This window comes from Cervus canadensis, chromosome 20, assembly GCF_019320065.1.
Source record: "Cervus canadensis isolate Bull #8, Minnesota chromosome 20, ASM1932006v1, whole genome shotgun sequence".
Classification (NCBI taxonomy): domain Eukaryota; kingdom Metazoa; phylum Chordata; class Mammalia; order Artiodactyla; family Cervidae; genus Cervus; species Cervus canadensis.
The window spans coordinates 28,149,739-28,173,483 of record NC_057405.1 but is presented as its reverse complement, the minus strand read 5'-3'; the positions used below and the strand labels follow the sequence as shown (position 1 = coordinate 28,173,483).

Here is a 23,745-nt window from a genome sequence, read left to right as displayed (position 1 = left end):
TTCGACAACACAGGAGAAGACTCTACACATGGACATCACCAGATGGTCAACATTGACATCAGATTGATTATATCCTTTGCAGCCAAAGATGGAGAAGCTCTATACAGTCAGCAAAAACAAGACCAGAAGCAGACTGTGGCTCAGATCATGAACTCCTTATTGCCAAATTCAGACTTAAATTGAAGAAAGTGGGGAAAACCACTAGACCATTCAGATATGACCTAAATCAAATCCCTTATGACTACACAGTGGGAGTGAGAAATAAATTTAAGGGACTAGATCTGATAGACAGAGTGCCTGATGAACTATGGAAAGAGGTTTGTGACATTGTACAGGAGACAGGGAGCAAGAACATCCCCAAGAAAAAGAAATGCAAAACATCAAAATGGCTGTCTGGGGAGGCCTTACAAAGAGCTGTGAAAAGTAAAGAAGCGAAAAGCAAAGGAGAAAAGGAAAGATATACCCATCTGAATGCAGAGTTCCAAAGAATAACAAGGAGAGATAAGAAAGCCTTCCTCAGTGATCAGTGCAGAGAAATAGAGGAAAACAATAGAATGGGAAAGACTAGAGATCTCTTCAAGAAAATTAGAGATATCAAGGGAACATTTCATGCAAAGATGGGCTCAATAAAAAACAGAAATAATATGGACCTAACAGAAGCAGAAGATGTTAAGAAGAGGTGGCAAGAATACACAGAAGAACTAAACAAAAAAGATCTTCACGACCCAGATAATCATGAAGGTGTGATCATTCACACTCACCTAGAGCCAGACATCCTGGAATGTGAAGTCAGGTGGACCTTAGGAAGCATCACTATGAACAAAGCTAGTGGAGGTGATGGAATTCCAATTGAGCTATTTCAAATTCTAAAAGATGATACTGTGAAAGTGCTGCACTCAATATGTCAGCAAATTTGGAAAAACTCAGCAGTGGCCACAGGACTGGAAAAGGTCAGTTTTCATTCCAATCCTAAAGAAAGGCAATGCCTTTCAAACTACTGCACAATTGCACTCATCTCACACACTAGTAAAGTAATGCTCAAAATTCTCCAAGCCAGGTTTCAGCAATACGTGAACCGTGAACTTCCAGATGTACAAGCTGGCTTTAGAAAAGGTAAAGGAACCAGAGATCAAATTGCCGACATCCACTGGATCATTGAAAAAGCAAGAGAATTCCAGAAAAACATCTATTTCTGCTTTATTGAGTATGGCAAAGCCTTTGACTGTGTGGATCACAATAAACTGTGGAAAATTCTGAAAGAGGTGGGCATACCAGACCACCTGATCTGCCTTTTGAGAAACCTGTATACAAGTCAGAAAGCAACAGTTAGAACTGGACATGGAACAACAGACTGGTTCCAAATAGGAAAGGGAGTACGTCAAGGCTGTATATTGTCACCCTTCTTATTTGACTTATATGCAGAGTACATCATGAGAAACGCTGGGCTGGAGGAAGCACAAGCTGGAATTAAGATTGCTGGGAGAAATATCAATAACCTCAGATATGCAGATGACACCACCCTTATGGCAGAAAGTGAAGAAGAACTAAAGAGCCTCTTAATGAAAGTGAAAAAGGAGAGTGAAAAAGTTGGCTTAAAGCTCAGCGTTCGGAAAACTAAGATCATGGCATCCGGTCCCATCACTTCATGGCAAATAGATGAGGAAACAGTGGAAACAGTGGCTGGCTTTATTTTTCTGGGCTTCAAAATCACTGCAGATGGTGATTGCAGTCATGAAATTAAAAGACTCTTTCTCCTTGGAAGGAAAGTTATGACCAACCTAAAACAGTATATTAAAAAGCAGAGACATTACTTTGCCAACAAAGGTCCGTCTAGTCAAGGCTATAGTTTTTCCAGTAGTCATGTATGGATGTGAGAGTTGGACTCTAAAGAAAGCTGAGTGCCAAAGAATTGATGCTTTTGAACTGTGATGTTGGAGAAGACTCTTGAGAGTCCCTTGGACTGCAAGGAGATCCAACCAGTCCATCCTAAAGGAGATTAGTCCTGGGTGTTCATTTGAAGGACAGATGGTGAAGCTGAAACTCCAGTACTTTGGCCACCTCATGTGAAGAGCTGACTCATTGGAAAAGACCCTGATGCTGGGAAAGATTGAGGACAGGAGGAGAAGGGGACGACAGAGGATGAGATGATTGGATGGCATCACCGATTCAATGGACATGGGTTTGGGTGGACTCTGGGAGTTGGTGATGGGCTGGGAGGCCTGGCGTGCTGTGGTTCATGGTGTCGCAAAGAGTTGGACACGACTGAGCAATTGAACTGAACTAATGAGATGACACTTTAAAAAAAGTTAATGATCACCATCCCAGGCTGGATACATGAGACAAGTGCTCGGGCCTGGTGCACTGGGAAGACCCAGAGGAATGTGGTGGAGAGGGAGGTGGGAGGGGGGATCGGGATGGGGAATACTTGTAAATCCATGGCTGATTCATGTCAATGTATGACAAAAACCACTACAATATTGTAAAGTAATTAGCCTCCAACTAATAAAAATAAATGAAAAAAAATTAATTTATTTTTATTGAAGTATAATTGCTTTACAGAATTTTGCTGTTTTCTGTCAAACCTCAACATGAATCCCTCCCTTTTGAAACTCCTTCCCATATTCCTCCCCATCCCACCTCTCTAGGTTGATACGGTGCCCCTGTTTGAGTTTCCTGAGCCATAGAGCAAATTCCCATTGACTATCTATTTTGCATATGGTAATGTAAGTTTCCTGGAGAAGGCAATGGCACCGCACTCTGGTACTCTTGCCTGGAAAATCCCACGGGCAGAGGAGCCTGGTGGGCTGCAGTCCATGGGGTCACAGAGAGTCGGACACGGCTGAGCGACTTCACTTTCACTTTTCACTTTCATGCATTGGAGAAGGAAATGGCAACCCACTCCAGTGTTCCTGCCTGGAGAATCCCAGGGACGGGAGCCTGGTGAGCTGCCATCTTTGGGGTTGCACAGAGTCGGACACGACTGAGGTGACTTAGCAGCAGCAGCAGCAGCAGCAATGTAAGTTTCCATGTTACTCTCCATACATCTCACCCGCTCCCCACTCTCCTCATGTCCATAAGTCTATTCTCTATGTCTGTTTCTCCACTGTTGCCCTGTAAATAAATTCTTCAGTACCATTGTTCTAGATTTTGTGTATATGTGTTAGAGGTATTTATTTTTCTCTTTCTGACTCACTTCACTCTGTATAATAGGAGATCAACCTTTTTTGATGTGTACAAAAGTAATTTTTGAGATTATTATGATCAGAAGGGTGGACAAAGGGGATTGTTAGAAAAAATATTTGAAATGGGCTCAAAAGGATTAGTGGGTTTAATTTCAATGAATTCTATATATTGTCTAGTATAGCTTTCGAAGTTTTCTTCTCTACAGTGTTTTTCTCCTTTCATTTTCTTTAACAGAGCAATTTTACAACTTTGTAGTTTTAGAAAATGGTCATTCAAATGAGTTTTGTCTGGGCGGCCACTTCTGTGTCTGCTAATAAATTCATTTCAGAATTTTTTTTTTTTGACAGTAGGCTGTACGGCTGATACCCCTTTGCCAATTTCCAAAGCACAAAGATATCTTCCTACAAAGCCACAGTACAGTTATTAAACTTAAAAAAAGTTAATTGATACAATGCTTTTTATCTATAATTCATACTCCAGTTTTGTCAATTGTCCCAATAATATCCTTTATATAACTTTTTTTTTGTTTCTAGCCCAAGATCTAGTCCAGGATCACATGTAAGCATTTAGTAGTCATGTGTCTTTGGTCTCCTTTAATCTAGAACTGTTTTTTTCTTTCTTTGCTCTTGACTGACAGTTTGGAAGAATAAAAACCATTTATTTCATAGACCATCTCAATTTGGGTTTATCTGATATTTTTCTATTTTGTTTTATTATGGTTTACTATAGGATATTGAATATAGTTCCCTCTGCTATACAATAGGACCTCATTGTTTATTTTATACACAGTAGTTTGTATCTGCTAATCCCAAATCCTAATTTATCCATTCCTACCCCCTTCCCCCTTCAGTAATCATAAATTTGTTTGCTATGTCCTTGAGTTTTTTCATTTTGTAAATAAGTTCATTTAGGTTATATTTTAGATTCCACATAGAAGTGATATCATATATTTGTTTTTATCTTTCTGACTTACTTTACTTAGTATGGTCATCTCTAGGTCCATCCATGTTGCTGCAAATTGCATCACTTCATTCTTTTTATGGCTCATTAATATTTCATTGTGCATATATATGGCATCTTTATCCATTCATGTGTTAATGGACATTTAGTTTGCTTCCGTGTCTTGGTTATTGTAAATAGTGCTGCTATGAACATTGGTGTGCATGAATTTTTTCGAATTAGAGTTTTCTAGAGATATATGCCCAGGAGTGGTATTGCTGGATCACATGGCAACTCAATTTTTAGTTTTTTTGAGGACCTTCATACTATTTTCCATAGTGGCTGCATCAATTTACATTCCCATCAACAGGGTACGAGTTCCTATACTGTTGGTTCTCATTTGCATTCTCTGGATCCTATACAACACCAAGTCTGACATTGGAGAAGAAAGGAAAGATAGTGTTTTACTTTTTTGAATCTACTGGTTGAGGAGACTAATCAAAAGGCAATAAAATCAAGGTAAACTGAACAAAGCCCTATCTTCAAAGCTAATTCTGCCAGAGACAAGGACAAAAACTTTGGGAGCCAGCACAAGCTATACAAGCAGCCAAAAAAGAGGCAGAAGTTGAAAAGAGATGAATATGTTTGTGGAAGTGACCCTCAGAAGAACACAAAGTTGATGAATTTGAGTTTGCATAACTTTAGGGAAGAAAAGAAAAAAAGAGGACCTGAATCAGTATCCACAGTTTGTCGCCTTTTACCACTCAGGCCAGAGACTGTGCAATCTCTTGGGAGTCTCTCTAGAGTAGATGAGAAAGCTTGATCTCCTCTAAGTAGGTGGGAGAAGGTTAGGGGATAGTAGGTTTGTGGTAGACTTTTTTTGTTTCGTGTTACTCAGATACACTCACCGTTTTGGTGATCATGTTCTAGTTTTTTTTTTTAGAGAAATCATCCTCCATCTTACTTCTAATCCACAAAGCTTACTACATAATAATTACATAATCCACATAGTTTATTCCCCTAAACAGCTTAAGATTAGGACTTGATGCAGGTGGTCTACTTGGGAGGTCTACTTGGGAGGAGAGAAGGAGTAGGAAGAATGACATATGGAATGAGGAAAAGTCGATTAAGAATGAGTTTCCAAGCTGGTTACTGTGAACAACTGGGTTTCAACCCTTTCAAAGATTCTCTGAGTTGGGATGTTGGGGAATTAATCTGTTATCTTCATCTCTATTTGGTTGAACGTTGCAACTAGGGACATTAATTCCTCTGTGTTTCTAGCCTGTGCGTGTGTGTGCGTTGAGCAAACTCCTCAAGCTTTGGAAAGCCTTTGGGCAGAAAAGTACAGAAACACCGCGCAAATTGCTTGGGGTGGGATGGGTTCAGGATGCACAGAAGTTTCTATTACAGTTGAAGCTGAGATAAGAGGTACAAGGTGATGTGACAGAAGTACTAAAGTGTCTGCCACAATAGCTTAAGTGGTATTGATCTCACCCTTTGTTCCAGGAGTGGGAATATAACTTAAATGGAAAATCAGAATATTGTGTCTGCTATGTGATTGCTTTAGGAAAAGGCAAGTCACCCTGGGTTTTCCCGATGGCTCAGCAGGTAAAGAATCCACCTGCAATGCAGGAAACACAGGAGATGCAGGTTCGATTCCTGGGTCAGGAAGATCCCTTTGGAGAAGGAAATGGCAACCTGCTCCAGTATTCTTGCCTGGAAAACCCCATGGACAGAGGAGCCTGGCGGGCTACAGTCCAAAGTGTTGCAAAGGGTCGGACATGACTAAGCACTCGGGCGTATCACCCTAGTTGACTTAAGCAGAGTCAGGTCCAGGACTTCTCCACACTCACCCTTCCCCACCCCCCATGTCAGTCTTCTGTTGCTTATAGTAAAAAGAAACACAATGGAGGCAGAATCTCCAGTTAGACAGGGACTTGGAGGATGAATGAGAGGCCAAGGATGTCTCTCTTAGTGGAAAGGCGCCATCTTGCAGATGGGCAGTTATGGGAACTAAACTCCTTTATCAATCAAGGAGTCACAAAGCTGTTGAGTTGTACAATCTTTTCTTGTACACCTGGAAATTTCACTCCCCTCCCCTGTAGCTGTAGCATTGAGTCACTTGATTGTCACTTGGATTTTTAGTTTCTGGTCCCTTTTGGGAGAGTTCAATTATGCATCTAAAAAAGATGTTTATTAAATTTGCTGAGAGTTTTTAGACATTTGCAGCAGAAGAGTTTTCTGCTTGTGTCCTGTATTATTCCTCTTTCCTTCCTTGTCTGCCTTCTTTTGATATTTGGATATTTTAAAGACTTCTATTTTATTTATCTACAGACTTTTTAGCTAGACCTCTTAACATTATATTCTTTTTGGTAACTGCTTGACATAAAAATGTAGAAACCATGAAACTTTCTTATAAATCAATTAACTTTCCCCTCCAGTACCTTTTATGCTGTAAATGTCATATGTATTATATCTACATGTATTATAAATCCCACAAGACAATGATTAATATGTTTTAAGTGGTCATGTATTTTTTTAAGAGAGGAAAAAGTAGTCTTTCATATTTACCCATAGTCACAATATATAAAGCTCTTTCTTTCTTCCTGAAGATTTCAATTTCCATTTGATTTCATTTTTCTTTCAACCTACAGAAAAAAAATTTTTAAAGCATTTCTTGTAGTGAATTTCTTTTAGTTTTCTGTTGTATGAAGATGTCTTTATTTTGCCTTTGTAGTTGAAAGACATTTTCACTGGATATAGAGTTATAAATTGACAGCTTATTTTTTCTTTCAGTACATTAGAGATATTGTCTCACTGTCTTCTGATCTCTCTAGTTTCTGGTAAGAAGTCAGTGTGTAGCCAAATGGTTGTGCCCCTTTTGGCAATGTATCTTGTTTCTCTGGCTGCTTTTAAGATTTTCTCCTCAATGTTGCTTTCTAGCAGTTTGACTATGATGTGTGCAGGTGTAGTTTTTTTTTTTTTTGGGAGGATGGGGCTGCCTGGCTTGTAGGATCTAAGTTCCCTGACCAGGTATCTAAACTGTGATTGCTTTAGGAAGCAGTCTACACTTCCCAGTAGTGGAAGTGTGGAGTCCTAACCTCTGGAGCACCGGAGAAATCCCAGGTGTAGTTTTCTTTGTATTTTTCTTTCTGAGCATCTTCACTCTTACATTTTTGTCTTTCACCAGATGTAGACCTTTGGGCCTTTATATTTTGAACACTTTTTTCTTCCCCTTTTTCTCTATGCTTTCCTTTTGGGACCTTGATATAAGTATGTTAAACTTCCATTACTGCTCTATAGGTTTCTAAGATTCTGGAACTTAAAAAATAGTTTAATTAAAAAAAATACTTTTTTAATTGGTGCACCATGTGCCTTTCACGATATTAGTTCTCTGACCAGGGATTGAACTCCGGCCCTCTGCAGTGAAATTGCAGAGTCCTGACTGAACCACCAGGGAATTCCCTAAAAAAAAATTTTTTTTTAATATTTTGTCCTTCAGATTGGATACTTTTATTTTCAAGTTCACTGATTTTTCTGTCATATCCAATTTGCTGTTAAGTCTGTTCAGTGAGAGTTTAGTTTCAAAATTGCATTTTTTTTAAGTTCAGGAATTTCCTTTTGGTTCTTTTTTAATAGTTTCTCTTTTTTTGCCCTGCTGAGATTCTTTACATTTTCATTAATACAAGTAAATTTTCTCTTATTTCAATGAGCAGAGTTATAAAATCTGTTTTTAAAATCCATGTCTGCTAATTTCAACATCTAGATGATTTTGAGACCAGAATTGGTTCATGGTCTTGTCTCTTGAAAATGGGTCACATTTTTCTGGTTCTTCACAAGTTGAGCAATTTTGGATTTTATGCTAGACATTGTGGGATGCTCTGAAGTAAAGACTCTATATTATATTTCTCCAAAGAGTTCCCCATTTTTTTAAAGTGAGAAATTAACTTGGCCAAACTCAAACTGTAAAGACATTTTCTTGGGCAGCAGCTTCAAACCCCTATTTTGCCTTTAGCTGAGGTATTGGAGTCTGGTCCCTTCATATATGCCCTAGTTCAGAGACTTGAGCAGAGTTTATAAATGGAATTTAGGACTGTCTTTCTGGCTCACATCCTTCTCCTCATCCTCTCAACTTTTCAGGACCTGTGATTGCTCTAAATTCCATCTGCTAGTTCTTTGGGCCAGAAAGACTGTTTTCTATTAGAGTTTGAGGCATGCTGTGCAGTGCTCACTTCGGTCTGCCCTCAGGGTAAAATTTGTAATGATGGAAAACTCATCCTCTTCTGATCCTTCTTCCAAGTTGTGATTGTTCCAGAATCTGCTTGTTCACTTTCCAGTGACTTCACTTTCCAGTTTTTCTTATTTGCCGTTCCTTCTTTTTTTGTATAGAGTTTTTAGTTGTTATTTGTGAAAGATCCTGATAGGATCTTACTTGGCCATCTGAGTCATATTCCACATGATGTCTTAGTGTGATTGAGTCTGTTTCCCCAAAACTTCTCCAGCTTTTAAGCTATTTAATTGACTTTTCTTATCCTTTATCTCATTCCCCACTTCTTCACAAAGAAGCTTTGTGAAGCTTTCTAAACTACCCACATCAAGTGTTTATCTCAGGGTCTAATTTAGGGGTGATGTAAATTAAGACTTACTCGGTCACTAAATTGTTTGGTCATTCACACATTATTTCATCCCCCAATAGCCCTTAGAATTATACTGTGAGAAGAGGTTAATTGTATCTCTGTTTTACATGTGACCGATTTTTAGTGCGATTGTATTATGAATTTGACGCTGTATTTGATAAGTGGTAGAATCTAACTTCTAAGCTAGATGTGTCTGATTCTAAAATCTTACAGCACTGTGTGTTTTGGATTAGTTACTTTACTTCATCATTGCTTTCTCACCTATAAAAAGGGGATAAAAAAGTATGTAACACATAAGATTATTTTATCAGTTAAATGAGATATTGTGGATACAGGACATAGTGTTTACAAAATATTAGATATTATATCCATCAGCTTTCACTATATGGTAAGCAATCTCAAATTTTCAGTGGTTTACAATAACAAATATTTATTTCTTCTTCAGGTTCATCTTGTCACCTACTGTTTAGATGTGATTTTACTCCAAACTGCAAGCTGAGTAACCTCTACCTATATCCTTATTTTGAGACCTAAACTAAAGAAAAGCCTTATGCTTTTCTGATGACAGAGGGCACAGAAGCTAGGAGAGTTTTGAAATCTTTCAATTCCTCAAGAACTTCTGTTTGGAAGTAATACATAGCAAACGTTCCATTGGCTAAAGCAAGTCAGATGTCTTGAGCCCAAAGTAAAAGGGACTGGGGAAACATTTTATTCATGAAGAAAGAGGGCGTGAATAACCACAAACAATAATACCATCTACTAAAGATTTACCAATCATTACTGCTCCCATGGCATACAGTTACAATTTTCCAACAACCAGAGTAGAAGGTGGATCATAAAAATGGCTAGGGTCCAAGGGAATATTTTATTAAATGCCAAAAGGAAAAAAAAAAGTTCAGACGAGATACTATGAGCATTCAGAGACAGTTAGTATGTGAACACGAGGATCAGGAAAGTTCCTGTGAACGAGAGAGGCCGTTAGTTGGGTCTTGAGAAATGATTAGTGGTAACAGTCATTCTTAGAAGTCGTAGCAGGACGAGCAAAGGGACAGAGGTGGACTATTTGGCCGTGTTATTGGTGTGTTTTTGATGGGAGGGGAATCATTAGAGGCAGGTTGGAGAGCTTGGATTTCAGGCAGGAGACAAAAGGGAAACCCTGGGAAATTTGGGGCAAGATTCAGAATTGAAAAGTTGTTTCAGGAAGATTGGCTTGGCTCTCCTCCAGAAGTACAGATGGGAGGCAGTGAGCATTTCTCCAGGGTGAGACACAGCGGCCTTTCTTCCCTTTTCAAAGTCCTACACTGGCTCTGGGAAACAAGTACATGACAAAAATGTGGTGAGCATGACAAATATTTCCTCAATGCAGACTTGACACCCACAAATACAAAAATGAAAATTGTCTTAGTTGTTTTTCTCTGAATTTCCAGTCTGACCAAATAAAGAGCATGCTTGGGTATGAGACAATACTTCCCACACAAAAAAATAATTAAAGTAATGTATTCGATAGGCTGGATGTACAATGAAACCTCGCAAACCGGATGAAAACGTTTGTGCACTGTCATTTTACTTTGCTTTTGAACTAACTAAGGGAAGACAATTTGAACACAGTTTTCTGTTGTACACTTCAAAATAGAGAAACGATTTCTAAACTTTTCCATCTTTGAATTCCTTAGCAAAATACAATGCCCAGAAGCTTTTGGAAAGCAGTGACAGTGGCTGTGGTAAGAGTTTCCACCTATTATTTTATTCCATTATTTTTCTATTTGCTGTTGTTGTCTTTCATTAACAACCTCTATAAGTATTTGTTATGTTAATATTGCTCTACTTTAGATTTGAAAACTAGTAACAGAGCTTTGAATGAGATTAGTTGAATTTCAAAATTAGACTTATGACTTAGCCAAGTGAGAAAAAAAGTGATGCATGTATTTATTAATCCTTAATCCAATCACCTAAAAATTAAGATTTCTTTTCTAATCTATTGGACCATCCTTATTCATGCCATGAGACTACTTCATTATATGTTGCTCATTTTTATATGGCTTTATAATTAAAAGGCTTAACTGACTATCAAAAAATACCAATCATGGCTTTCATTAACTTTGAAAATACATTTTTTCCATATAGGAGCTGATGATGGCAATCGATAGCCACTATCTAACTGAGGTTATATGCCCAACTGCATACACATCTTGGGAAAAGAAGCATCAATAAAACTTGGAATAACTTTAAAATTCTCCAGAGTAGTACAGATATTACATATGAGAAACAAAAGCTTAAATTTTAGAAATTGAATTTGCTTTTATTTGGAATGTTTATACAGAAGTTTAAATCCATGGGATTTTCATCAGTCTTTTAATGCTTCCTATGTTGCAGTGGTGCTACATTCCTGTGTTCCTGTTTTTGCTCAATCAAATCTTTTTTTTTAAAAAAAAAACACAAATTTATTATATTGCAGTTCTACAGGTCAGATGTCTAGTGTGCATCTCACTGGGCTAATGTCAAAGTGTCCATAGGGCTCCATTCTTTTCTAGAGAATTTAGGGGAGAAGACTTTTTCGTACTTATTTATTAATAGACTGTTGGCAGAATGCGGTTTCCTGCGGTCATGGGCTGAAGCTTCCTAGCTGGTTGTTAGCTGAGTGTGTTCCAGCTTCTAGAAGTTGCCCACGAACCCTTTCCATCTTCAAGGCCAGCAGTTTTTCTAGCATTTAAATTGTATTTCGGAACTTGGAATGATTAACTTCTATGGGCTTTTCCTTATTTAGAGTGTCCTTCTGGGCCCATCTGAGATGGGAGGTAGGGCGGCTTGTATATAGGAGTTGCTCAATAAGCAGATTCATGGGAAAGCCACCATGGGTTCAGTGCTTTACATTTCACAGCTGTGTGCGGAACATTGTGTGAGCCCTGTAGCCTCTCAGCTGTCGCGTCTTCAGAAGGAGGGAGTGGAATTAGATGATTTATAAGGTCCTTCCTAACTCAAAACCCTTACATTTGAAAATGCAGTCCCTTCCATGACGTCTTTCCTAATCTCTAGTGACATCCCCAGCTTTGAAAACTCACGGCATTTGTAGGCTTCTCTTTTTTGCCTCACATAAGCTTTCAGTTTTGTAACAGTCTTAGCAAATAACATAGGGCTTTTTCCCTCCAATTTTTTATTTTGAAAAATTTTAAACTTACAGGAATTTGAAAGACAAGTACAATGAACACCCATCTATCTATAAATTCTATATATTATGTATGTTATATGTGAAATATATATTTTATCTATGGATAATTTATATATATGTGTGTATATATATGTATATATACACATTCTAAACCATTTGAAGATAAATGGAAGGCATTATGACACTCAGCATTCATTTTCTAAGGATAAGAACATTCTCCTACCATTATCATATCTAAGAAAACAATACTTGAATAATATCATCTAACTTCAGGTATTGCAAGTGGTAAAGAACCTACCTGCTAATGCAGGAGACCTAAGAGACACAGGTTCAATCCCTGGGTCGGGAAGATCCTGTGGAGGAAGGCATGGCAACCCACTCCAGTATCCTTGCCTGGAGAAGCCCATGGACAGAAAAGTTAGAGTCCCACCACGGGCTAGAGTCCGTAGGGTCGCAAAGAGTCAGACACAGCAGAAGCGACTGAGTACCTATAGCTCATATTAGAATTCCCCCAATTGTACACAAAGTAACTCATAACTGGTTTTGATTTTTTGACTCAGGATGTGATCAAGGATGATGCATTATATTTTCTTGCTGTGTGATTTAACCTAGAACATTCTCTCCACGTTGTGTGGTTTTTTATGACCGCTATTTTTGGAGAGTACAGACTATGTAGTTATCGTTTGGAATGTCTCACATTCTGAGTTTGTTCTCTGGTGTCCTTCGATGAGATTTAGATTAAACATTTCTGGCAAAGCAGAATCACAGTTGATGTGCACTTACTGCATTGCACAAGAGGCTCAGAAAGTTCCTTTATCTCCTGATCAGTGGTGCAAAGTGTGATCACTTAGCTAAGGGCAGACTACCAGATGGCTCTATTTTCCTCTTTGAAGTTAGAACTTAGAGACCATGCAAATATACTGTTCCTCATCAACTTTTAGGCAGTCATTTTATCATCCATTAATGCCTTTTGCCTAAATTAATTATTACATTGGGGAAGGCAAAATGGTGAGTTTTAAAAAATTCTTTCAAGCCTTTGGAGTTATTGGTTGTCATTTCTCTATCAGGAAGAGTTTTCCCCTCCCACTGCTTTTTTCCCTCTGCTCACTCGTACCTTCAGCGACTCCATTTTTAATTTGATATGCTTTAACCCTTCACTGTTTTTAGTCTTTTTGATGCTCAGGTTATCCTAGATTGAGCCAGGGGAAGCCTCTTCAAATCAAGACACAACTTCACTAGTCTTCGAGAATCTCCTTGCCTTATGGTGTAAAATATTTCAGTCTCATCTTCTTCTCTGTCCTAAACCTGGAATGAACCACTTCTCCCAAAGAGTCTTGATTTCTCTCAGTGTGAAATGGGATTTCAGTTAACATGGTCTCTGCTCTAGGAATGCTCATTGCCAATGGGATAATCATTGTTTCTAGGCCTTTCCAGTAGAGAGAGCCAGGAATTTCTTTTTGAGAAGAATGATATACTGAATTACAATAATATATCCAAGTTTAAGATTATGGGATTTTTGTTAACTGCTCTGTCTTACATTTTTATTTCTTCTCTTCCATGCCAAGAATTCTGGTTCTCAGTGACACCAAGAATGAAAGGATTAGCATGTCACATAATTACCCATTTGCTTTATCATGTATTACATGCATAATAATCTGAGAATAACACTACTGTCCACAATATGATTACTGAAAATAGTTAATGAATTTTTTTTTTTTTTAGTTTTTTAGTTATTTTCATCCTTAGGGTATATAGGTATATCCATGGGGTATATCTTTCTAAAGGTGTACAATCACATTTAGTATTTTAAAGTCACTTGGATATTAGTCAATAAAGAATAAATTTTGCCATTTTCAAACAACATGGGTAGACCTAGAGGGTATTGTGCTCACTAAATGAGATAAATCAGTGGAAGACAAATATTATTGATATCACTTACATGTGGAATCTAAGAAACAAGTGAACAAACATAAAAAAACAGAAATAGGCTCATAGATACTGTTGTTCAATCACTAAGTCGTGTCCAACTCTTTGTGACCCCATGCAATGTATCTCACCACGCTCCTCTGTCCTCCACTATCTCCCAGAGTTTGCTCAAACTCACATCCATTGAGTCAGTGACGCCATTTAACCATCTCATCCTCTGCCGCCCCCTTCTCTTCTTCCCTTCAATCTTTCCCAGCATCAAGGTTTTTTTCCAATGAGTTGGCTCTTCACATCAGGTGACCAAAATATTAGAGCTTCAACTTCAGTCCTTCCAAAGAATATTCAGGGTTGATTTCCTTTAGGATGGACTAGTTTGATCTCCCTGCAGTCCAAGGGACTCTCAAGAGTCTTCTCCAACACCACAATTCAAAAGCATCAATTCTTTGGTGCTCAGATTTCTTTCTTTTTTTTTTTTTTAATTTTTTTATTAGTTGGAGGCTAATTACTTCACAACATTTCAGTGGGTTTTGTCATACATTGATATGAATCAGCCATAGATTTACACTTATTCCCCATCCCAATCCCCCCTCCCATCTCCCTCTCCACCCGATTCCTCTGGGTTCTTCCCAGTGCACCAGGCCGGAGCACTTGTCTCATGCATCCCACCTGGGCTGGTGATCTGTTTCACCATAGATATATACATGCTGTTCTTTTGAAACATCCCACCCTCACCTTCTCCCACAGAGTTCAAAAGTCTGTTCTGTATTTCTGTGTCTCTTTTTCTGTTTTGCATATAGGGTTATCGTTACCATCTTTCTAAATTCCATATATATGTGTTAGTATGCTGTAATGTTCTTTATCTTTCTGGCTTACTTCACTCTGTATAATGGGCTCCAGTTTCATCCATCTCATTAGAACTGATTCAAATGAATTCTTTTTAATGGCTGAGTAATATTCCATGGTGTATATGTACCACAGCTTCCTTATCCATTCATCTGCTGATGGGCATCTAGGTTGCTTCCATGTCCTGGCTATTATAAACAGTGCTGCGATGAACATTGGGGTGCACGTGTCTCTTTCAGATCTGGTTTCCTCAGTGTGTATGCCCAGAAGTGGATTGCTGGGTCATATGGCAGTTCTATTTCCAGTTTTTTAAGAAATCTCCACACTGTTTTCCATAGTGGCTGTACTAGTTTGCATTCCCACCAACAGTGTAAGAGGGTTCCCTTTTCTCCACACCCTCTCCAGCATTTATTGCTTGTAGACTTTTGGATAGCAGCCATCCTGACTGGCGTGTAATGGTACCTCATTGTGGTTTTGATTTGCATTTCTCTGATAATGAGTGATGTTGAGCATCTTTTCATGTGTTGTTAGCCATCTGTATGTCTTCTTTGGAGAAATGTCTGTTTAGTTCTTTGGCCCATTTTTTGATTGGGTCATTTATTTTTCTGGAATTGAGCTGCAGGAGTTGCTTGTATATTTTTGAGATTAATCCTTTGTCTGTTTCTTCATTTGCTATTATTTTCTCCCAATCTGAGGGCTGTCTTTTCACCTTACTTATAGTTTCCTTTGTTGTGCAAAAGCTTTTAAGTTTCATTAGATCCCATTTGTTTAGTTTTGCTTTTATTTCCAATATTCTGGGAGGTGGGTCATAGAGGATCTTGCTGTGATTTATGTCGGAGAGTGTTTTGCCTATGTTCTCCTCTAGGAGTTTTATAGTTTCTGGTCTTACATTTAGATCTTTAATCCATTTTGAGTTTATTTTTGTGTATGGTGTTAGAAAGTGTTCTAGTTTCATTCTTTTACAAGTGGTTGACCAGTTTTCCCAGCACCACTTGTTAAAGAGGTTGTCTTTTTTCCATTGTATATCCTTGCCTCCTTTGTCAAAGATAAGGAGTCCATAGGTTCGTGGATTTATCTCTGGGCTTTCTATTCTGTTCCATTGGTCTATATTTCTGTCTTTGTGCCAGTACCACACTGTCTTGATGACTGTGGCTTTGTAGTAGTCAGATTTCTTTATGATCCAGCTCTCACATCCGTACATGACTACTGGAAAAACCATAGCTTTGACTAGATGGATCTTTGTCAGCAAAATAATGTCTCTGCTTTATAAAACACTGTCTAGGTTTGTGATAGCTTTCCTTTCAAGGAGCAAGCATCTTATAATTTCATGGTTGAAGTCACAGTCTGCAGTGACTTTGGAACCCAAGAAAATAAAGCCTATTACTGCTTCTATTTTTTTTCCCCATCTATTTGCCATTAAGTGATGGGACCAGATACAATGATCTTAGTTTTTTGAATGTTGAGACTCAAGTCAGCTTTTTTTTTACTCTGCTCTTTCACTTTCATCAAGAGGTTCTTTAGTTCCTCTTCACTTTTGGCCATTAGAGTGGTATTTATCTGCATATCTGAAGTTGTTGATATTTCTCCTGGCAATCTTGATTCCAGTTTGTGATTCATCCAGCTCAGCATTTTGCATGTTGTACTCTGCAAAGAAATTAAATAAGTAGGGTGACAGTATACAGTCTTGTACTCCTTTCCCAGTGTTGAACCAGTCCGTTATTCTGATTGCTGCTTTTTGACCCACATACAGATTTATCAGGAGATAAATAATGTGGTCTGGTACTCTCATCTCCTTAAGAATTTTCCACAGTTTGTTGCAATCCATACAGTAAAAAGCTTTAGTGTAGTCGATGAAGCAGAAATAGATGTTTTTCTGGAATTCCTTTGCTTTCTCTATGATCCAACGAACGTCGGCAGTTTGATCTCTGGTTCTTCTGCCTTTTCTAAATCCAGCTTGTACATCTGGAATTTCTCAGTTCACATACTGCTGATGCCTAGCTTGAAGGATTTTGAGCATAACCTTGCTAGCATGTGAAATGAGTGCAACTGTACCATAGTTTGGACATTCTTTAGGACTGGAATGAAAACTGACATTTTCAAGTCCTGTGGCCACTGCTGAGTTTTCCAAATTTGCTGGCATATTGAGTGCAGCACTTTAACAAGATTAACTTTTAAGATTTTAAAATAGCTCAGATGAAATTCTCTCATTTCCACTAGCTTTGTTCACAGTAATGTTTCCTAAGGCCCACTGACCTCACACTCCGAGATGTCTGGTTCTAGGTGAGCGACCACAGCATTGTGGTTATCTGGGTCCTTTTTTGGTGACCTTTTTTGGTAAGTTCTATGTATTCTTGCCACCTCTTCTTAGTCTCTTCTCCTTTTGTTAGGTTTGTGGTTTCTGTCCTTTCTCATGCCCATCCTTGCATGAAATGTTCCCTTGATATCTCCAATTTTCTTGAAAAGACCTTTCCCATTCTACTTTTTTCCTCTATATCTTTGCATTGTTCATTGAAGAAAGCCTTCTTATCTCTCCTTGCTATTCTCCGGAACTCTGCATCCATTTGGGTATATCTTTCCTTTTCTCCTTTGCCTTTCACTTCTCTTCTATTCTCAGCTCTTTGTAAGGCCTCCTCAGACAGCCACTTGGCCTTCTTGTATTTCTTTATCTTGGAGATGGTTTTGGTCTCCTCCTATACGATGTTACGAACCTCCATCCATAGTTCTTCAGGCACTCTGTCTACCAGATCTAATCCCTAGAATCAACTCATTACCTCCGCTGTATTATCATAAGGGATTTGATTTAGGTCATAGCTGAATGGCCTAGTTGTTTTTCTCTACTTTCTTCAATTTAAGCCTGAATTTTGCAATAAGGAGTTGAGGAGTCTGAGCCTCAGTCAGGTCCAGGTCTTGTTTTTACTGACTGTATAATCTTCTCAATCTTTGGTTGTAAAGAACATAATCAATCTGACTCATAAATACAGAGAACAAATAGGTGGTTGCCAGAGGGGAGGGGGTTGCAGGGATAAGTGAAATAGATAAGGGAGGTTAAGAGATATGAACTTCTAGTTATGAAATAAATAAATCACATGAACGTAATGCACAGCATAGAGAATATAGTTCATAATACTATAATAACTTGTTTGATGACAGATGGTAATTAGACTTGTGTGATCAGTTTGTGGTATATACAAATATTCAATCACTGTATTGTGAATCACTGTTGTCGGTCAGTTATACTCTCAAAACAAACAAACAAAAAAACTAACAGAAAAGTGACAAGATTTGTCGTTACCAGAGGTAAGGGGTTGGGAGAGGGGGAGTTGGGAGAAGGCAATCAAAAGGTACAAACTTCCAGTTATAAGATAAGTAAGTCTTAAAGATATGACGTACAATACAAAAAATAGAATTAACACTGTTGATGTTATATATGAAAGTTGTTAAGAGTGTAAATTCTGAGTTCTCAACATAAGAAAAACAACTTTTTTTTCTTCTGTTTTGTATCTATATGATACGATGGATGTTCACTGAACTTACTGCGATCATTATTTCATGATGTATGTAAGTCAAGTCATTATGCTATAAACCTTAAACTTACATAGTGCTGCATGTCTGTTATACCTCAATAAAACTGACAGAAAAACAAAGTCACTTGGAAAAGTTATTTTCTGGAATTGGATATAATCCTAATTTCATGTGTTAGAGATTGTTCTCATTTAATTTAAAAATTAATACAAGTCAAAATGAACATTTCAGCATTTACTCTTGTTTTTTTAAAGTATATATGCTAAATTTTTTTACAATGAAAATCTTCATTCATTAGTAGCAGTAACATTAACTTATTTAGAATGTCTAAAGAAGTATGTAAAATAGTTTCAAGAGTTTCAATACAATATCACTACTAACAAGGCAATACCAAGTAAAATCTTAACATTTCTTTTTTTTTGTCCTTAGAATGTATCCAACGAAGGACCTGGAGTAATGGGTTCAAAAGTTATTTGAATTAATTCCTTTTTCTGTTTGGTTTTATAACTTATTTATTTCTGGCTGCATGGGGCCTTTGTTGCTGTGTGTAACCTGGCCTAAATTAAAATCACCTCGTGAGCTTTTGAAATATACTGATCCACATTGCTCCTTTCTAGACTTATTAAATCAGATACTCTGTGTTTAAGAGAGAACATTAAAAAAAATACTCTTAGTGTGATTCTAGTTACAGTGAAGGTTGAGGACCATTGATCTGTAGGCAGATGGGAATAACAAGGTAGGCATCACAACATGTGAATGAAGGGTGTGAAGGAGAGGGAAAGGGTCTCCCGGGCTGGGAATATTTGGACTCACAGAGCATACAGGATAGTGTGAAATAATGAAATAAGAGGATGGATATGACTTTGAGAGGAGGAAGACATGGAAGTGGGCAAGAGCAGTGGATCTGTAACTGATGCGTGGGTAGGATTATGTGATAAAAATGAAGGCAGCAGGAAGTTTGTGTCCTATTGTGGTGAGTAGCTCCATTGGTAAAGAATCCGCCTGCAATGCAGAAGACCCCAGTTCGATTCCTGGGTCAGGAAGATCTGCTGGAGAAGGGATAGGCTACCCACTCCAGTATTCTTGGGCTTCCCTTGTGGCTCAGCTGGTAAAGAATCCACCCGCAATGCAGGAGACCTGGGTTCACTCCCTGGGTTGGGAAGATTCTCCTGGAGAAGGGAAAGGCTGCCCACTCCAGTATTCTGGCATGAAGAATTCCATGGATTGTATAGTCCATGGGGTCTCAAAGAGTCGGACACAACTGAGCGACTCTCACCTCTCTTCACTTCACTTTAGAATAATAGAAAATTCAGGTCAGACGATGGCTTAGGGAAGGAAATGGCAGCAGAAAACGCATTTCAGGTTTCAGAAATAGAAAGCAATGATCTGACAGGATGATGGGTGTACCGATCTCTCTATTACCTTTTTTGGCCTAGAAATGAGAAGGAAGAATAATATCCGGTAGAAGAAATTCTGCAAGCCACATAGTTTTGAGCACCAGTGGTGCTGCCCACATCTGACTCTGACCTTCCTCCTTTCCCTGTGATCCCCTGAGGATGAGCCAGGCTTCTCCAGACCCCTCCTCCCCAGGCTTTTGCCCACCACATCAGGGTTCAGGTGACCTCATATTTGTTCTTTTAGGCAGAGGAAGGAGTTGCTTGGACATATTTCCTTCTGGGCTTCCCAGACGGCACAGCGCTAGTAGTAAAGAACCTATTTGCCAATGCAGGAGACATAAGAGATGTGGGTTTGATCCCTGGGTGGGGAAGATTCCCTGGAGGAGAGCATGGAAACCCACTCCAGTATTCTTGCCTGGAGAATCCCATGGACAGAGGAGCCGGGCAGGCTACAGTCCATAGGGTTGCAAAGAGTCTACTATTTTCTCAATAGATTTATATGGTGTAAACTTTATGGTTGCCTACCTGATGACCCAGAATGCACTGAATATTGATTTTTTTTCTTTTTTGTTCTCTTAACAGCTCTCTTACTTACTTGGGCATGGGGGAGGCAAGAAAGTATGGAGGAAAAAAAGTAAATATTTCAAAATTATCTTTTTCTACTCAAAACAAGGATAACTTTCTTCGCTAGCTCAAAGGTCACACTAGGCATGTGATTTTAGTTTTCTGACTTTCTTGTTTTCTGATTCCAAATTTTCTAATCTTTTGGTGACTCATGCGACTAAACTAAGATGTTAAAACATTATAGATTATTTAAAAATAACAAATAACTATTAATGTTTTTGCCTTTCTGCTTTTGTATTAGTAGAGCATATTTGACCATTATAGAACAGAAGTGGTTATATATTTCAAAATGTATATCTTACTTGTTAGAAAGTTCAGGAGTCCACTATTTGGGTAGAATGGTCTATCTGTCTGACAAAGAATGTCTTATTTTAATTTAGCATTTGGAGGGTTGGGTTGATGCAAGGTTGCCTCATGCCAGAGGGTCAGAGGAAAATCCCTCTGTAAGGAGGAGGCCAGCCATCAGGTGGCAGTCAAGCACAACCCATCAACATAAGGAGCAGCATGTGAGTTCAGGTTAGTGTGTGTGATGATGAAGCAGCTGATTTTGTTGAAAAACAAAGTGTTTAAGAATTTTCCTCCTCATATGTAGATAAAATCTTATATAGACCACAAACACTATTATTAAAATCCATATAAACTAAGATAACATTTTATTACTTATCTGCTATGAATAGGTAGTTTCATTTTGCCTGCATTTGTTGCTGTTATTGTTTTAGTCTAAGTCATCTCTGACTCTTTTGCGGCCCCATGGACTGCAGCCCACCAGGCTCCTCTGTCCATGGAATGCTCCATGAAAGAATACCGGAGTGGGTAGCCATTTCCTTCTCTAGGGGATCTTCCCGATCCAGGGATCGAACCCATGTCTCCTACATTGGTAGGCAGAGTCTTTACCACTGAACCACCTAGTAGCCCTTCTCTTGCATAAAGCAAACAATGGATATTGCTTAGTAATTATTACATATTATTGCCCATATTCTTAAAAATATATGTCAATAAATAGTGCCTAAAAGTCTTCTGTCAGAAAACTGTCCAGAACATCTTTTGTGCAAAAGGAACTGCAGCAAGATTAATGAGCTATCACGAGGTACCACTACCTGGCATTTCTTGGGAGAGGCCTCCTTGTCACCTCAGAGGGTGTGCAAACTTGCAAGCCCAGTTGAGAAGTATGGGAATTGATGAACATAAGACAATTTCACTTTTCTAAGAAAGATCACATTTTTATTCCCAAGTTAACTTTTTATTGATATAAATACCTAACATAGCATTTAAACATACTAAATAAAAATTTGGACTCTATGTAATTAAAGCTGTCTAGATCCATGCTAAGGTAATTCTTGGGCTTCCCTAGTGGCTCAGACAGTAAAGAATCCAGGTGGAAGGCAGGAGACCTGGGTTCAATACCTGGGTGAGGAAGATCCCCTGGAGAAGGGAATGCTACCCACTCCAGTTTCTTGCCTGGAGAATTCCGAGGACAGGAGGAGCTTGGGGGGCTACAGTCCATGGGGTCATAAAAAGTCGGACATGACTGAGTTACTAACACTTTCTGGTAAGTTAATTATATCATAGAAAGTAACTAATGTGAACATTTTAAAGCATAAAATCAAAATTACATCATCTTTATTGATATAAATTGATTTATCTCACTGTTACTGTGCCTTTCTCATTTAAATAGAGACTGCGTGATTTTTATTTGGTCAAAATATCTTTTTGTTTCATGTTTTGATTCTGGAAATTTAAAAAAATATACAAAAGAAGAGAGACTAATATAATGAGCCCATTTATTCTTGTTTCAGCTTCAATCATTGCCAACATTCTGCACTATTGTTCTATATATTCTCTCCAACCTTTATTTTTCCAAGTATCTGAAACATTTTAAAGTAAACCCAAGAGATCATATCATTTATCTTGTGAACACTTGTTTGTATCATCAGTAATTGAACATTTAAAAGAAAAACACCAACCACGTAATCACAGCACCACTATCCCATTACTGGAGTGCTTGACATTTGTTTTAAAGTACAATATGATATCCTTAAGAAATATTATTTAACTTTTGAGGGCTAAAGTGAGGATATGCTATAGAATGTTGAATAAATATTTATTTTTGAAAAATGGGCAGAACTATTTTTAAGATCAAACACATTTAGTATATATTGCAGCTGAAGATGGATAAACTCTATACAGTCAGCAAAAACAAGACTGGGAGCTGACTGTGGCTCAGATCATGAACTCCTTATTGCCAAATTGAGACTTAAATTGAAAAACGTAGGGAAAACCACTAGGCCATTCAGGTATGACCTAAATCAAAGCCCTTACAATTATACAGTGAAAGTGACAAAATAGATTCAAGGGATTAGATCTGATAGACAGTGTCAGAAGAACTGCAGATGGCGATTCAAGACATTGCACAGGAGGTGGTGGCCAAGATCATCCCCAAGAAAAAGAAATACAAAAAGGCAAAATGGTTGTCTGAGAAGGCCTTACAAATAGCTGAGAAAAGAAGAGAAGCCAATAGCAGAGGAGAAAAGGAAAGACCCATCTGAATACAGAGTTCCAAAAAATAGCAAGAAGAGATAAGAGAGCCTTCCTCAGTGATCAGTGCAAAGAGATAGAGGAAAACAATAGAATGGGAAAGACTAGAGATCTCTTCAAGAAAATTAGGGATACCAAGGCAATATTTCATGCAAAGATGGGCACAATAAAGAACAGAAACAGTATGGACCCAACAGAAGTGGAAGGTATAAGAAGAGGTGGCAAGACTACACAGAAGAACTATACAAAAAAGATCTTCATGATCCAGATAACCATGATGGTGTGATCACTCACCTAGAGCCAGACATCCTGGAATGTGAAGTCAAGTGGGCCTTAGGAAGCATCACTTTGAACAAAGCTAGTGAAGATGATGAAATTCCAGTAGAGCTATTTCAAATCCTAACAGATGATGCTGTGAAAGTGCTGCACTAAATATGCCAGCAAATTTGGAAAACTCAGCAGTGGCCACAGGACTGGAAAGGTTCAGTTTTCATTTCAATCCCAAAGAAAGGCAATGTCAAAGACTGTTCAAACTGCTGCACAATTGCACTCATCTCACACGCTAGCAAAGTAACACTGAAAATTCTCCAAACCAGGCTTCAACGGTACATGAACTGTGAACTTCCAGATGTTCAAGTTGGATTTACAAAAGGCAGAGGAACCAGAGATCGAATTGCCAACATCTGCTGGATTATCAAAAAAGCAAGAGAGTTCCAGAAAAACATCTACTTCTGCCTTACTGACTATGCCAGAGCCTTTGACTGTGTGGATCACAGTAAACTGTGGAAAATTCTGAAAGAGACGGGAATACCAGACCACCTGACCTGCCTCTTGAGAAACCTGTATGCAGGTCAAAAAGCAACCGTTAGAACCAGACATAGAACAGACTGGTTCCAAATAGGAAAAGGAGTGTGTCAAGGCTGTATTTTGTGACTCTGCCTATTTAACTAATATGCAGAGTACATCATTGGAA

The 23,745-nt window shown here is 38.3% G+C and overlaps 1 long non-coding RNA gene across 1 annotated transcript; it reads left to right on the top strand.

Annotated features, from left to right (window-relative positions):
* The first annotated feature begins 277 nt into the window (after positions 1-277).
* LOC122422934 lies at positions 278-22,782 on the top strand. The gene is made up of 3 exons (XR_006264030.1): positions 278-321; positions 4,579-4,581; positions 22,641-22,782. It is a non-coding gene; the product is annotated as an uncharacterized LOC122422934 (long non-coding RNA).
* Positions 22,783-23,745: the final 963 nt, after the last annotated feature.